Source organism: Syngnathoides biaculeatus, chromosome 18 (genome assembly GCF_019802595.1).
Source record: "Syngnathoides biaculeatus isolate LvHL_M chromosome 18, ASM1980259v1, whole genome shotgun sequence".
In the NCBI taxonomy this organism is placed as follows: Eukaryota; Metazoa; Chordata; class Actinopteri; order Syngnathiformes; family Syngnathidae; genus Syngnathoides; species Syngnathoides biaculeatus.
In genome coordinates, this window is record NC_084657.1 from 13,318,632 (window position 1) to 13,331,999 (window position 13,368).

Sequence of the window (13,368 nt, forward strand, 5' to 3'; positions counted from 1 at the left end):
TCCCGCAGCCCGAACCTGCCAACTTGCAGCACGGGCCTCTGGATATAAATACAGCAGAAGTGATACTGTAGAGGCGATGACAGGCCTTGGCGGGCGGCCAAAAGCATGCGAGCCCGCGTGTGTGTGTGTGTGTGTGGTGTGTGTGTGTGTGTGTGTGTGTGCGAGCATGAGCGTGTCTACGATCAGCTGAGGCAGAAATAGGCCAAATGGTGACTCGGCGGTTCAAAGGGTTCAGCGTGTCCCGAGTCGGAATTCCCCCCCGCCTCCCTTTCTTTTTTTTTTTTTTTTTTGTGCTGTTACCTCACCTGGGTTGGCGTGGAGGAGCAAAGAAATGGGGGGAAAAAAATACAATAAAAAAAAGGGTTTATTAATTAATTTCAGGATTATTTACGCAATGTATTTTTTTTATTATTTAATCTACTTTGTAAGGTGTAATATAACTATCATTATGTTGTAGTATGTTAATAGTTTATTGTTATTATTACTGTTAGGAACCTGTTACAGACTCTATGATGATATGGGGCTGCGTTAGTGCGAAGGGCATGGGTAACTTCGGCACCATAAATGCTGAAAGGTACATTCAGCATTTGGTTTGAGTTCTGAGAAACATATGCTGCCATCCAAGCAAGCGATGTCTTTTTCGTGGAGGCCCCGGCTTATTTCAGCAAGAGGAGGCCAAACCACATTCTGCACGTGTTCAGACAGCGTTAATACATTTAGCAGAATTTCTTCTTCTCATTCCTTGTTTTAGTAAATGGTTGAAATGCATGAACTTGACAACTATTAACGTCATGTATCGTTATCAGTAAATAACACAGACGTTTTTACAAGTAATTCTGAACGCTCACCTCGTTATTGATTACCTTTGTCTGCAACTGGGGTTGGTTGTTGGCCTTGGGTTGACATTTTAATGTAGCAGCTGTGGAAAAGTTCATTTTTGTTGCTTTCAGTTGTTTGACGTGTTTTTGTCGTTTCACGTGAACTTCCAATGCCTTGAAACCTCTTGATCCATAGTCAATATTATCCTGCACAATGCTTTACCAGGTCAATCGATTTTGCGAATGAAGTCGCTTAATGGAGTGGTAACTTCCTTCTTTCCAACGGTATCGACGATTTTCTCGTTCCATCCAGTCCCATCGGAACTTATTTTTTTACATATCTATCAATTTCTTTCACTCGAGAGGCGTCTTTCCTCTTGAGCGCCGTCATCGTGTTCACTTGAAAATGGCCCCGTGATCTGGCTTGTATGCAACAAGCGTTTTCATTGGTCAGGAGGAACACTTTCGACCAATCGACAGACGTGTATCTAATATTCCACCTCGCTTGCAAAAGTCGGACCTGGATATGAACGAATGTGGATTCTGGCATCGGTTACGATCGGAATATTGCAGAAAAACGGAGAATATATATTTATATATATATATTTAATCAATGCAATTTAAAAAGATGGAATTCCGCCCATAAATGGAAAAATTAGGCCGGATTTGGGTGGTTAAATTACTGGTACATTTATGTAGCTGGGAATATGTAGCATTTGTTAATTTAATTACAAAAATGGAAATATGAAGGGGGAAAAAAGTATTTCTACACTTTCTACCAGGATGAACTACTGGAGATTCAGCATCAAATTTCATATTTTATCCCCCCAGTACAACAGCTGTGTTAAATGAAATAAATTGTTGGTTGAATGGTTTTTATAACAATTTCTTCCCTCCCTTTGTTGTGTAAACTGCACAAATGTTCTCTCTGGGGCGTGTGCCACAGATATCCCACCCTTGCTGTGCAGGTAACTTTTCGTGCTCTGGAGGGTTCGGAGATGCAAATGAAAAACACCAGTGTTCCCTTTCTTGAGGCATCGCAAGACAAACCTTTAAAAGATGCTGTTTACCACCACATTAAAGCGCCCCCGTCCCTCTGACCGAGCGTATTAGTATTCTCTGCCCGCTCGCGCCCCCCCCCCCCCCCCCCCCCCAACAGTTATAACACGACATCCGCGCCATCTTTTATGTCGCGCCTCCCAGTGGAATTAGCGGCATAAAAGCAATCCTTGTGTGTCCCGGCTACTTCCAGATGGCTTTGGGAGCGCTTTTATCTACCCGTTGTCGTCGACATCTCCTTTCACTTTTCCCCCCACCCCGACATGAAAGTGCTGTGGGCAGATCTTTGCTTCACCGACTGCATTCCCCCCCCCCCAAAAAAAAAAAAAAAAAAAATATAAAGACCATTTCAGGAGGGAGCGCTTCCATGAATGGGGTTCATAAGTGTTCTAATCTGCAGTGCGAAAATTGATCTAAAAAGTTTCCCAGAGCTATCGGCCATCTTACATAATGGAATCATAACAAGGAAGTGCCTGGGAGAATATTTACTTTCATCACTGTTTGCTGTCACAACGGCTTTGTCGCTCCCAGATGGGAATCTGATTCAGGACATTTCAGTCCAAATTGTAAACAGCTTTCAGCATACAAAATGAATTTTTTAAAAAGACACTGAATTGAAGAGGATGGAAACTACTAAATTAAGCGCGACAGAGGTTGTACGATGTGGAATATGATCCAAATTTCCCCGCAAATGGTTGTCAAACCTCACACAAAAAGGCCAGTTGTCTCGATTCAACCAACAATCTACACACAATCTTTTCGCAAGCACATGTATTCTTTTTTTAAATGAATATTGTGACAGTAAGTCAAAAATGACAAATGCAATTATGCTATCAGGTTAACGATTAAAGCAATGAATGAAAATGTTCACAATGTAGTTGTTAATTTGTTCCATGTCACATTGCCTGCACAATTAATAAAGGTTTTACGACAATTTGACTTGACTTGTCCTGTTTCCATGACTTCCCGTTGGAGAAACGGCTTTGTATTATTGCCATCCTCAGGCTAAAGTTTTAGAACAATTTCACAGAAGACAGGGGTAGAAAAAAATGAACAATTGTTATGATAAGTAAATAACAATGCCTACAGTATGTGCGCTGTCACGACACAATGGGAGACTTGTCAAACAAGGTTGACTCGCATTGCTGGCTGCGTCAGCGCATGCCGGAGGCTCATTACAAGAAAACGATGATGTCGATAATCTAATATAGCGTGCAAGTGTAAAAAGTGCAGGAGGTATGAGAGCGAGTTATATCGTTACGGGGGGACAAGGTTCAGCTGTGTGCTGTGAGGCAACACAACCGCGAGGCATTTTTTGGTGGAAACCAGACGACAATGACAACTTCGGCGACGTGGCAAATTTACAACAAGCGCTGATGCCAGCCAGATATGCGGCACCGGCCCTGCAGCCGTCCCTTAAAATGTCAACAACTTCTTGTGCATGTTGTCGTCGAAAGATACTATTGACATCTAAAAAAATAAATAAATAATGGGAAAAATATAATCCACTGCAAAATGTTCAAACGTTTTCTGACTTCAAATTTATGCTGTTGTTAGGATAACATGAGTTTGTTAAACAAGGTGATAAGCAATAATGAATTATTCCGGTGTCAGAAACTGTGACAAGTTAGAAATTCTCTCTGGCATGGAATTTCACAAATGACATGCTATGACATTGAAATTGTCGTGAGAATAACCCGAGTTTATTTGTTGCTAAATAAGGCGATAAGCAGTCATAAATCATTATGGTTTCAAAACTCCACTGAGGTGTAAGGCAATGAGTTTTAAAATTCTTAAGAAGGGAGTCATGACGTTTGAAATGAAAAATAGGTTGACGAGGACTTTATATTTAAAAACATTTATCAATGAGCTTCAAAATTCTTGTTCCGAGATTATGTCAGATGGAATATTCGAAATGTTAAAGGAATTTCTTCTTCTTCTTCTTCATTGCCTTTCGGGTTGTCCCGTTCGGGGTTGCCACAGCGTGTCATCTTTTTCCATCTAAGCCTATCTCGTGCGTCTTCCTCTCTAACACCCACCGTCCTCATGTCTTCCCTCACAACATCCATCAACCTTTTCTTTGGTTTTCCTCTCGCTCTTTTTCCCGGAAGCTCCTTCCTCAGCACCCTTCCACCAATCTACTCACTCTCTCGAACGCTGGACATGTCCAAACCATCGAAGTCTGCTGTCTCTAACCTTGTATCCAAAACATCCAACTTTGGCTGTCCCTCTAATGAGCTCATTTCCAACCCTATCCAACCTGTTCACTCCGAGCGAGAACCTCAACATCTTCATTTCTGCCACCTCCAGTTCTGCTTCCTATTGTCTCTTCAGGGCCACCGTCTCTAATCTGTACATCATGGCCTTTATAAACTCTGTCACATACACCAGACACCTTCCGCCAACTGTTCCACCCCGTTCGGACCCGTTATTAGCCGAAGTAAAACATAATATATGTGTGTGAATGAGAGGGGTGGAGGGAGAAGAGTGAGGCAACAGGGAGAAGAGATAGCGAGGGTGGATGACTTCGAAAACCGCATTTTCCGCACTATAAGGCGCACCGCAGTATAAAGCGCAGCTTCAATGAATGGCCTATTTCAAGACTTTTTCCATATTTAAGGTGCACCGCATTATAAGACACATAGAACAGATGCTAAAGTAGAGGCTGGGGTGACTTTATGCATACATTAGATGTAGTTGCACTAAAGCCTCAATATTGATCCATATTTAAAGCGCACAAGATAATAAGGGGTACCTCGGCTTTTGAGAAAATTAAAGTCTCATTATGCCGGATGGAATATTCGAAATGTTAAATTAATTTCTTCTTCTTGTTCTTTTCCTTTCGGCTTGTCCCGAGATGGGTCGCCACAGCGTCCCACCTTTTTGTATTTGATGTGTCTCCAAAACATCCAACTTTGGCTGTCCCTCTCATGATCTTATTTCTAACCCTACCCAACCTGCTCACTCCAAGCGAGAACCTCAACATCTTCATTTCTGCCACCTCCAGTTTCCAGTTTATGAGTGGGGATTTTGTGCCAGAACCACTGGAAAATGCACAAAAACATCTGTTGAAAGTTCACAAAACCAAATAAGCATTACAATTACTTCCAAATAAATGAGTTCATTTTTACCACAAATACTTTAAAAACCAAAGCAAGTTAATAGAGTGAACTGTTGAAAAATGCTGACTTCAAGTTTCACAAAGGCCTAACAAGGGGTTTTTATTTTATTTTAACAGAGATAATTAAATTGTGAAATAAGGTAGGGAGCAGTGCCGAATTACTTTGGTGTCAAAATTCTATGACATGAAATTTCACAAAAAGCGTTTGCCTTTTGTGCCTCAGCTGCACTTGTTGATGTAGTCGTCCCTTTGTTATGATATGCACAAACTATATTCCCGTGGATCATTGCATCTCCATAACCTTCACTCGCTGAGTTTGTGTGTGTTTGGAGGTTACTTAAGGCTGTTTTTGCATGCATAACAAACACACAGACGCACACACAAATACTTCCAAATAGAAAGAAAGAAAGGGGGGGGGGAGCCGAGGGAGAGAGAGAGAGATGCAGCGTCGGCGACAGTGGGGATGAGAGCCGGCGAGTACGGGGACACAGATAAGGTTGCGGGAGCGGGAGGCTAAATTTAAATGGTAATTGGCCGACTTCCACAAGCTTGTGGGCATTTTAATGAGTCATAATAACTTCATTTAAAACCAGCTGAGCAGAAAATAGATTGGAGAGGAGCCCGTGGCTAGTATGGATTTGTGTTGTGCCAATGCAAGAGACAGAAGCACACACAAAAAAAAGCCCCAAAACTCGAGGGACATCTATCCAGGGCATCGCACAAAAGAAGACAGACTCGCTCATACATTGTTTCTTGATGTAATGTGCTACGAACACTAACTATGGCAATACACATATATTCAAAGTCACCCAACCGATTGGCTGTTTTATTTCCGGGGGGCAGTGGGGCTGGGGGAATGACTTTGTGCGAGAAATTTCCACCCAATCACATTTAGAGGTGAGTCAAAGTGATGAAATGAAAGTTTAATCAATGGTCAACGGGTCACTTTATGCTAATGAGGTATGATCCACCGTGGCATTAACTTGTACAACACGGTGAGCTGGAAATGAGTCCGAAATTTCAAGCCAATCACACTTCCACTTCCAAATTTTACCGGGATATGCTGTGACTTTTGTCTACGTTGACATTTGTCTCCAGTTAAAGCCAAAGTGTCATCCCTATAAACATTCTCAAATAGATATTGTAATGACAAATACATACAACATTATTCACTTCAATGTCTACACAAAAAAATAAATATGAGCAGAGAGTGTGTCATCCATGCGCAAAGTTGCGAAAGTCTCATTCGACATTCAAGTGGTAGCCATATTGGCTGCATCTTCTGTCCGTGGCGTCACACTGGGACATTCGCCATTGAAAACACGCCATGTCACCCACTACGCGAGACGAACACGCCCCCTTCTGACACGGAAGCTCTTTTCAAAGAAGAGAACATCTCACAACTGAGTGAAGTGACTGGGGCAATATAACCCTATCGTTTCGAGCCATGTTTAGATGATATGCGGATCACGGCCAAACCGCCTTCCCGTCCAATCCACCTCGCGGTGGAGATGAGCCACCACGGCCCGGTGCCGTGATGAGCATCATCCGCCGATCACGGCTTCAGCTGGGGTGGCACAGACACATTTAGCACCGCTGATTTACAGATTACGTCCTCCCCAAATATTATTTTTTTTTAGTAGCTATATTGATATCTACCTGTCATTTGGAACCCACAAAGCTCTCGTCCTTTGCACGCGTGCAATCCATTTTTCACGACATACCGGATCTTTTAGAAAAGTATGAAGAGCGAATGCATCCTCTCGAGTGTTCGAGCAATATCCAGCAATACAACGAGCAGGCATTTTGGCTAACATGAAGGGATTATACTAGTTTTACCTGCTAGAAGGTAGACAACGAGCTACCTTCCAGCAGGTAAAACTAGTATAAACAGACAAGACCGCTTGAGTGTGCTACGGCCCTGTACGTTATTTCCTGCTTCTTCTCGAAAACAAATCTCTCAAGAGGATATTCATGGCGGGAGTTACAAAAAGCCATATACATCAAAATTATGTTTTTTGGTGAAAAAAAAACGGATGGGTCCATAGCGGCTGCCGTTTTTTCATTAATAACATACTAAAAATCATGCATTTCATGAGAGTGGACCTTTAAAAAAAAAAAAAAATGCATAGAGCAGTAATTGTGTGTTACAATTTTCAATCCAATCACACTTTTGTATGTGGTGAAGGATTGTACCCGAAGTTATGCTTTCACATGCTACATGGACATGAGTCGTAGGTTGCCCACCACGAGTAAGACCCCCAGCCCAATCAAATGACTCAAAAATTCGCATACTTCCCCGTCTCCATGCACTTACACGTGTCTTGACCGTGTGTTTTCTACAGTCTTTATCATTCAAATGCGCAGGAGAGCAAATTAATTAGCCAGCTTTTGGCAATAATTGACTTTGACCACACACACACACACACACACACACACACACACACACACACACACACACACACACTACACGTTGACAACACCAAAGCAGCTGGGCTGGTGGGAGGGAGGCAGGGGAGGGATGATGAAACGAATCCAAAATTTAATCGACTGTGTTGTTGTTTTGAGCAGAAGGCACACAGTGTACTGTACAGCGAGGACCCATTAAAAAAAAACTGGTGGAAAAGGGGAGAGAGAGACAGACTTTGGTAGACGTGCAGACGTTTCAGCAATCACGCTCCATCAAAACACTTGTCTTGCATAAAAAATAAGACCTGGCATCACTGCGGAATACCAAATCAGGCCCATTAAGCAGAGCAAAGGACTGCTCGCTACTTAGCAACCCCAGAAAAAAAGGATTTAAAGTTGCCGTATCTCCATTCGAAACCCGACAAGTTCTTGTTACGCTGAAGTGTTTGATTGACAGGCTATGGGAAACGAAAGCGCGACGGATATATCGCATCAAGTTGACGCCAAATATTCGTAGATCGGCGTCCATGGATTCACCTATTCACCGATTGTTCCTGTTTTTGCAATTTTTTTCCCCCTATATTTTCCAATTTCCAGTATTTTTTGGGGTAACCAATCTTTATTAGCAGTTTATTCCCGCTAACTAGAGAATTCACGAGGCTATATCACAAAAGAAAATGTCAGAGTTCGAGTGTCTGCCAGACATGGGATCTTGAGACTATTTTTTTTTTTTTTTTTACATCATGCCCACCACATTTGCCATGTGGAACTTGCTTTGGGGACTGAATTCTCAAAGCATTCCCAGGGGTATACAAACATTATCCGACACTATGAACAAATGTGCCCTGGGACTCACTGGCGACCAGTGGCACTCCTGCAACCCTTGTGAGGATAAGGGGGTTTGGAAAGTGGATGGATATTAACAAGAGAAAAATTATTAAATGCCATCAAATTGCACATTTATTTACCCTGATAATGTCTATATGGCTTTCTATCACCTCTTCATGTATGTGTGCAGATGCATCATCAGCTGGAGCACCTGGAAAAAAAAATGCTAACGTATAAACTGCCCTCGGGCTGTACTTTCATTTTTCTTCTGAACTACTTCTTTTTCCGCAACTTGCTTTTAATAGATGGACTTTCCCCCCCACCGCTCAGCTCCACTCTCACTCTCTCTCTCACACACACACACACACACACACACACACCACACACACACACACACACACACACACACACACAACACACACACACACACACACACAACACACACACACACACACATTTTGGAATTTGTGGCCTGGAAGGCAGTCAGGTTTCATTAATTTCTGGGTTTGGGTACAGTACAGTGTGTTCCTTGACTCACATCTGTGAGCGATCATAAATTCTGGTATGCTGGCAGAACATCCAGACCTGCCGGCACAAACGTGTCGTCATCAGTGTGAGGGAAGAGGCGGCGGCGCGCCAGGACTGCCGCTCCGCCGCCACACACATAGACACACATACTGTACATACATACATACATACATACATACATACATACATATGAACACACGCAAAGTGAGAACGGTTGGCAGAGGAAGTGAGTTGTTTAACTTCATTCTCCATCTGAATGCTGCGTTTTACTCATCTGCACGCAATGGGATTAGATATTAACATTACTGAATCTAAATTATAACCCCCCCCAACAATAAACACATACAATGTGTTATGTGTAATAAACCGTTTATTCTATTGGTAATTCTGTATACTCCTTCAGAACATTTGAATACAAGCAGGCTTCATTTGGAAGAGGCACTACTTTAAAAAACTCCCAAATTTACGAATCGATGCATATTCATAAGCAGTATAAAATAATAATGATACTTATACTAACAATAATAATATTAAGGGTTCTATATACATGTAACTACTGTTTAGTCATATATTTTAGATCACATATATTTTTATGTTTATTTTAAAACAAAACAAGAGTAAAACAAAATAAAAAAAAAAAAACCCTCCCCCCCAAAAAATCTTAATTTAGGGAAAACCAAAATAAAAAAACTTAAAGGAAATGCAATTCCAAAAAAACATAAAAAACATTAAATGAGTAGCACAATACTTTTAAAATTGGTAAAGTGCTTCAAAAACTACAGAATGATCCCTCATGGTCTATGATTAAGTCCTCTGACATCCTAATATTAATGGTCTTCCTAGTTGTTGCCAACAGGGATTCAGGGGCCATCTGGTGATCTCATTATGTAATGTTGAATAAAACAAAATAAGGATATGGTCAGTGTGATTTGGATAAAAAGGTTATTTGATCGAAAAACAACAACAACGAGACAAAAAAAAAAGGATATTCATGGAACATTTCAACAGTTACTTAGTTTGGCAAAAGCTGGGGAAGTTTGAAAACATTTATCTAAACATTATAAAAGCTGCAAAAAAAGTTTTATGGATTTATTTATTTGGTCTGACATCTCTTTAAACATGAACATGTTTTCTTTCCCATTTTATTTTGACAGGTACAAGCAAAGGCCAAATGAAGGAAGAGTTCTGGAAAATTTGGAACGTTTTGGTGGCGCTAACTAACCATCAGTGACAGTGCAATGGAAACTAAAGACTGAAGACTAGAACGTTTTTTTTTTATTCTATCAATACAAGCAGAATGAATGAAATGTTGGCAGGTACTTGAACCGAATCAAATAAAGTTCTGACAATATACAAGATGATGATATGATCAGTGGGTGACTTAATCTCATCAACAAGTGGAGGCATTTTGTAAGCTCTCCAACAACATAACAGAAAATTATTACCCTGAAAAGATGCAGACTTTAGCTCTGAGGTGGATGTTTTAACTTAATAACATTGCAAGAACAAACATAACATGAGGGGAGGGATGAAATAAAATGAAATAAAAACAAGCTGGCACACTGTAGACCGACTGTACTGTACATACTGTACCCTCCCTCAGTGGTGGCACCCAGCCCAGACGGGACACCGGCCAAAAGTCTACAAGCATGTGCACACAAACGCAGACTAATAGATAGGTAGCTGGGCTGGAAAACAGACCGGCTGACAGACAGGCGGGCAGATAAATAGTCACAGGCAACGAGACAGGTACGCAGAGAGACTAGTAGGTTGGAATACAAATGGACAAAACAAAACAGTTACACTGATGAGCATGTGAGTAGGAAGCCAGGCGAGGATGGACAGAAAAATCGGTATGGAAAAACTGAATCAAATGGAAAGACAATAACGATAGAGGGACAGAAAAATCTGCAAGCAGGTAGGGAGAAAGACCGAAGAGAAGCTAGACAGAAACAGGGAGGCAGACAAGTAGGGCTACCAAATGGGCAGACGGACAGATCGGCATGTTGGGGGGGGGGGGAAGAAGGCGATAGCAAAATTGTCAAGACAGACAGACAGACAGGCAGCTATGGAACTGGGTAGGAAGAATTGACAGATAGACGGGTAACGCAACTGGTAGAATGATGGGTAGGCAGGTGGACCCGTAAGGAGTCAGAAAGTCAGGGAGCTCGTTCAGGAAGCAGCGAGACAGGCAACTAAATGGGCAAGATAGACATAGGATTCAGAGATCTATTGTAATTGCAACAGGTGGAACAAAAAAAAAAAAAAAAAAGTGCAGATCATTCAGTACATAGATAGTATAGAAAACTCTAATAACGATAAAACAATCAAGGTCAAAAATGAAAAGTAAAATAAATAGGCATTACAGAAACACCGATTGAGCAGATATTTACATAAGGTGCACCTGAAATGAAATCTTGCACATTGTGAGTTACTGAATGGCAGAAAGGACTGGCAGACAGGTGCAATGCAAAAGTTGCAAACCACTTGCTTGTCCTATCGAAAGCGATCCCGTGTTCAAAACTTTAGACTTGTAGTGTAGATCAGGTTAGGGTCTATGGCAACCGACAGGTCGGTTGCTTATTAAGCTAAGCGGAGAGACAAATAGCCAAAGAGATAGGACGACAGGAAGGTTGGGTAGGGAAGAACAAGCAAACGGGTACTTCGACAGAAAGACAGGTTCCGAGTTTGGTAAGCAGGGAGACGGGCAACAAAATAGGCAGCTAGAAAGGCATATGCCGTAAGACAAGCAGGCAGGTAGTCTACGCATAGCCAGACAGAAAACCAAGAAGATTAAGACAGACAGACAGACAGACAGACAGACTGAGACAGACACAAAGAGAGAGACAGTGGTAGAGAGAGACTGGAGGGGAGGGGGCAGACAGCCGTGGTGTTGCTGGTGAAACAACCACAACACGCGTCGCATACCAAAGAGCTATTCTGCTCCCTCTCTCTCCATCTCTCTGATATTCTGTCGGCTGTGAAGCGAGCTTGAAGGATGATGATGGCGGCGGCATTTGGGACTCGGCGAAGTGTCATCATTACACACAAAGTAAAAATGGAGACGCCTTGTCAGATGGAGAAAAGCCTTGAAAGTCAGAAAACGGTGGAGGCGGAAGAAAGTGAGAGAGAGAGAGAGAGAGAGAGAGAGAGAGAGAGAGAAGGGGGGAGAGAGGGAGAGATAGAGAGAGAAGTGTACAAGAAAAACTATCAAACAATCTTTGCCACGGCGCTGTCTCTTCCCTAACCGTCGCCTGTCTGCAGCACAAGCGCTCCTCTCGCCTTTTTCATCAGCAGATAAAGTACCTCAGAAGCAGCGTGGCGTAGGTTGTCGCTCGCTAAAAAAAAAAAAAAAGTTTGTGCACTTCTACCAAAAATACGCTGGTCGCATTCTCCTCGCAGTATGTGATCAGAGGTAGAAACCCATGTGATGATGGCAAGTACGAAGTATCGTTCTCCTTTTCTCCGAGATGTTAAAAAGCGCGTGATGAAATCCACCAAAATGACGACGAAATGAAAGAGGACAATTTAAATCTGAAAGGCCTCTTCGATGTCGGGAGTTGAACTTGTGCTTGTCATTGATCAGATCAGCAAATTATGATTATCAGCATGGGGTCCTCGCTTCACAATGCATAAAATTTCAACCAGAATAATACACGATTACAACGCACAACGAAGCTTTCTCAGTTACTCATTGGACCGTTTTAGATGTATGGGGTTTATCAGATAACTATATACAAAAATTCTCATGACTTTACTACTGCATTTGCTTAGGTTAGTTATATACCAAATAATATTACGATACAGTGCAATGAAAACTCGCATACCAAAAAAAAAAAAAAAAAAAAAAAAAAAATCAAACTGACAAGTGGACACAGTCAGCTAAGGATGCCAAATGGCAACTTTTGCAATGTTTCCACAGAGTTCTCCAGTTGACTTCGTTTCCCCATGATACAGTTCAGTTTGGGGCTAGCTAGACACGCAGCGTGATATCATAGCAATGGGAAAACAATCGCCGAAAGGCTACAATTCTTCCCTCGACAGACAGCAGTGTGCTGAACTTCAGCCTTCACGGGCAAACCGTCCCGCTATCGGAACACGACGGATAAACTAAATAAAACAAGATAAGCTTCACTCAGGGAGGTTTTACAAATGAAACAGGAAAAAAAATGGCCTGCAATTAACAGACAAGCAGTCCAGGGTGTACACTGCTCCTCACTTCAATGTCAGCTGTGATGGACTATATAGTTCACCTGCAACCCTAATGGGGACGAGCGCGATAGAAAATGCTCAACGCATCAGATCAAACTCAAACATCCGAAACAGTACCAAACCTTTCCCCCATACGACTTCTGAATTTAAAGCTGCAGTATCAGAACGGGATGGTGGTACAGAAATGATTGTCATGTTCTTTGTTCGTACTTGTCTTTAAGGGCAATAAATGTCATAAAACCGTGACGTCTGAACGGGTGACGATTCACAGGCATGTCTTGGGTTACACTTCCAAGAGCTCCTCGGGCCATTTCATAGACAAACCGGTTGAAAGTTCTACACAGTCAGGGGGAGTTGTCTAAGTGAGACAAAGCAGGCCGGTTACCAAGTAAC

General features: G+C 42.1%; 1 protein-coding gene across 2 annotated transcripts in view; it reads right to left on the minus strand.

The window, feature by feature from the left end:
* The window catches only part of zbtb16a (zinc finger and BTB domain containing 16a), a 126,843-nt gene that overhangs the window by 63,511 nt on the left and 49,964 nt on the right, over nt 1-13,368 (minus strand). The window lies entirely within an intron of this gene.